The sequence below is a fragment of the Triticum urartu genome, chromosome 3A (assembly GCF_056163025.1).
Source record: "Triticum urartu cultivar PI428250 chromosome 3A, HENAU_Tu73, whole genome shotgun sequence".
NCBI lineage: Eukaryota > Viridiplantae > Streptophyta > Magnoliopsida > Poales > Poaceae > Triticum > Triticum urartu.
In genome coordinates this window covers 151339087-151343844 of record NC_141875.1, presented here as the reverse complement: position 1 = coordinate 151343844, position 4758 = coordinate 151339087, and positions in this window count along the sequence as shown.

Below are 4758 nucleotides of genomic sequence, written 5' to 3'. Positions count from 1 at the left end.
TGGGATATCACAATATCTCCTATTTAATTAATGCATCTATATACTTGGTAAAGGGTGGAAGGCTCAGCCTTATGCCTGGCGTTTGGTTCCACTCTTGCCGCCCTAGTTTCCGCCATACCGGTGTTATGTTCCTTGATTTTGCGTGCCTAACACGATGAGGGTTTATCGGCCCCTCTTGACAGTTCGCTTTGAATAAAACTCTTCCAGTAAGGCCCAACATTGGTTTCAACATTTGCCATAACAATACTAGAACCTAATAATTAATTGGCATAGGGCGTCATGAACCCGAGGATTTTCTACATACAGGGGGCCAGTGCTGATGGTGTTGGTCCCAAACGGGCAGACTGCGGGGCCGCCTCGCGGAAACTCGAGGTATTTGGTATACCTGTAGGCTGACCCATCCGGTGTACCCTGAGAACGAGACCGCGCAACTCCTACCAGGCTAGATCAGTGCATCGGGAGGTCTTGCTGTACTAGTTTTACCATTGTCGAAATGTCTTGTGCACCGGGATTCCGAGTTTGATCGGAGGGTCCCGCGATGGAGGATTGTCTCCACGGATCGTGAGCTTGTCATGGGCTAAGTTGGGACACCCCTGCAGGGTTTAAACTTTCGAGAGCTATGCCCGCGGTTGTGTGGCAGATGGGAATTTTTTAATATCCGATTGTAGAGGACTTGAAGTAAACTCTTGTAAAATACACCAACCGCGTTGCGTAGCCGTGACTGTCTCTTTTCGGGTACATTCGAGAAGAGAACATGGTTGGGTTATGTTTGAACATAAGTAGTTTAGGATCACTTATTGATCATTACTAGTTGGCGACCGTTTGCGTAGCTTCTCATCTTACTCTTGTACTCGTTAGTTAGCCACCATACATTGCTTAGTCGTTGCTGCAACCTCACCACTTTACTCCTTCCTTACCCATCAAGCTTTGCTAGTCTTGATACCTATGGTAATGGGATTGCTGAGTCCTCCTAGCTCACATATTACTACACCAATAGTTGCAGGTACAGGTAATGCGATGATCATGACGTGAGAGCGATATTTGCTTGTGTTGGAGTTCTTCTTCTGCTCCTTCTTTGTTCAGGGGATAGGTTCCTAGTCGGCGGCCTGGACTAGCAGGGTGGATGTCGTTTGAGCTTCTGTTTGTGTCTCATCCGTAGTCGGATGTTGTTCTATGTATGATGTATTCGTGTGGCATTGTATGCCTTTTGTATGTATTTAAGGAAATATGCCCTAGAGGCAATAATAAAGTTGTTATTTATATTTCCTTATATCATGATAAATGTTTATTATTCATGCTAGAATTGTATTAACCGGAAACTTAGTACATGTGTGAATACATAGACAAATAGAGTGTCACTAGTTTGTCTCTACTTGACTAGCTCGTTGAATCAATGATGGTTATGTTTCCTAACCATAGACATGAGTTGTCATTTGATTAACGGGATCACATCATTAGAAAATGATGTGATTGACTTGACCCATCCGTTAGCTTAGCACGGTGATCGTTTAGTTTGTTGCTATTGCTTTCTTCATGACTTATACATGTTCCTATGACTATGAGATTATGCAACTCCCGAGTACCGGAGGAACACTTTGTGTGCTACCAAATTTCACAACGTGACTGGGTGATTATAAAGGTGCTCTACAGGTGTCTCCGATGGTACTTGTTGAGTTGGCATAGATCGAGATTAGGATTTGTCACTCCGATTGTCGGAGAGGTATCTTTGGGCCCTCTCGGTAATGCACAATACTATAAGCCTTGCAAGCATTGTGACTAATGATTTAGTTGCGGGATGATTTATTACGGAACGAGTAAAGAGACTTTCCGGTAACGAGATTGAACTAGGTATGAGGATACCGACGATCGAATCTCGGGCAAGTAACATACCAATGACAAAGGGAACAACGTATGTTGTTATGTGGTTTGACCGATAAAGATATTCGTAGAATATGTAGGAACCAATATGAGCATCCAGGTTCCACTATTGGTTATTGACTGGAGACGAGTCTCGGTCATGTCTACATAGTTCTCAAACCCGTAGGGTCTGCACGCTTAAAGTTCGGTGACGATCGGTAATATGAGTTTATGTGTCTGATGTACCGAAGGTAGTTCGGAGTCCCGGATATGATCACAGACATGACGAGGAGTCTCGAAATGGTCGAGACTTAAAGATTGATATATCGGAAACCTACATTTGGACATCGGAATGGTTCCGGGTGAAATTGGGATTTTACCGGAGTGCCGGGGGGTTACCAGAACCCCCCGGGGGTTAATGGGCCTTGTTGAGCCCTAGTGGAGAGAGAGAGGGGCCGGCCAGGGCAGGGCCGCGCCCCTCCCCTTGAGTCCGAATAGGACAAGGAAGGGGGGCGGCGCCCCCCTTGCCTTTTCCCCTCTCCCACTCCTTCCTTCCCCCTCGTAGTGGGACTAGGAAAGGAGAGTCCTACTCCCACTAGGAGGACTCCTCCTGGCGCGCCCTGCTAGGGCCGGCCGGCCTCCCCCTTGCTCCTTTATATACGGGGGCAGGGGGCACCCCAAGATACACAAGTTGATCAGTTGATCTTTTAGCCGTGTGCGGTGCCCCCCTCCACCATAATCCACCTCAGTTATATCGTAGCGGTGCTTAGGCGAAGCCCTGCGTTGGTAGCATCATCATCACCGTCATCACGCCATCGTGCTGACGGAACTCTCCCTCGAAGCTCTGCTAGATCGGAGTTCGTGGGACGTCACCGAGCTGAATGTGTGCTGAACTCGGAGGTGTCGCACGTTCGGTACTTGGATCGGTCGGATCGTGAAGATGTATGACTACATCAACCGCATTCTCATAATGCTTCCGCTTACTGTCTACGAGGGTACGTGGACAATACTCTCCCCTCTCGTTGCTATGCATCACCATGATCTTGCGTGTGCGTTGGTATTTTTTTGAAATTACTACGTTCCCCAACAGTGGCATTCGAGCCAGGTTTATGCGTAGATGTTATATGCACGAGTAGAACACAAAGGAGTTGTGCGCGTGGGTATATACATATTGCTTGCCATCACTAGTTGATTCTTGATTCAGCGGCATTGTTGGATGAAGCGGCCCAGACCGACATTACGCGTACGCTTACGCGAGACTGGTTCTACCAACGTGCTTCGCACACAGGTGGCTAGTGGGTGTCTGTTTCTCCAGTTTTAGTTGAATCAGATTCAATGAACAGGGTTCTTTCTGAAGATCAAAAAGCAATCACTATACCGCATTGTGGTTTTTGATGCGTAGGTAAGAACGGTTCTTGCTCAGCCGGTAGCAGTCATGTAAAACTTGCAACAACAAAGTAGAGGACGTCTAACTTGTTTTTTGCAGGGCATGTTGTGATGTGATATGGTCAAGACATGATGCTAAATTTTATTGTATGAGATGATCATGTTTTGTAACACAGTTATCAGCAACTAGCAAGAGCCATATAGTTGTCGCTTTATTGTATGAAATGCAATCGCCATGTAATTGCTTTACTTTATCACTAAGCGGTAGCGATAGTCGTGGAGGCAATAGTTGGCGTGACGACAACGATGCTTCGATGGAGATCAAGGTGTCAAGCCGATGACGATGGTGATCATGACGGTGCTTTGGAGATGGAGATCACAGGCACAAGATGATGATGGCCGTATCATATCACTTATATTGATTGCATGTGATGTTTATTATGCATCTTATTTTGCTTAGATCGACGGTAGCATTATAAGATGATCTCTCACTAGATTTCAAGGTATAAGTATTCTCCCTGAGTATGCTCCGTTGCGAAAGTTCATCGTGCCGAGACACCATGTGATGATCGTGTGTGATAAGCTCTACGTTCACATACAACGGGTGCAAGCCAGTTTTGCACATGCAGAATACTCGAGTTAAACTTGATGAGCCTAGAATATGCAGATATGGCCTCGGATCACTGAGACCGAAAGGTCGAGCGTGAATCATATAGTAGATATCATCAACATAGTGATGTTCACCATTGAAAACTACTCCATCTCACGTGATGATCGGACATGGTTTAGTTGATATGGATCAGGTGATCACTTAGATGATTAGAGGGATGTCTGTCTAAGTGGGAGTTCTTAAGTAATATGATTAATTGAACTTTAATTTATCATGAACTTAGTACCTGATAGTATTTTGCATGTCTATGTTGTTGTAGATAGATGGCCCGTGCTGTTGTTCCGTTGAATTTTAATGCGTTCCTTGAGAAAGCAAAGTTGAAAGATGATGGTAGCAATTACACGGATTGGGTCCGTAATTTGAGGATTATCCTCATTGCTGCACATAAGAATTACGTCCTGGAAGCACCGCTAGGTGTACCACCCACGCCAGCAACTGTAGACATTGTGAATGCCTGGCAGTCGTGTGTTGATGACTACTCGATAGTTCAGTGTGTCGTGCTTGTTTACGGCTTAGAACCGGGACTTCAATGACGTTTTGAACGTCATGGAGCATATGAGAAGTTCTAGGAGTTGAACTTAATATTTCAAGCAAATGCCCGGATTGAGAGATATGAAGTCTCCAATAAGTTCTACAGCTGCAAGATGGAGGAGAATAGTTCTGTCAGTGAACATATACTCAGAATGTCTGGGTAGCACAAGCACTTGACTCAACTGGGAGTTAATCTTCCTGATGATAGTGTCATTGACAGAGTTCTTCAATCACTACCACCAAGCCACAAGAGCTTTGTGATGAACTATAATATGCAAGGGATGGATAAGACGATTCCCGAGCTCTTCGCAATG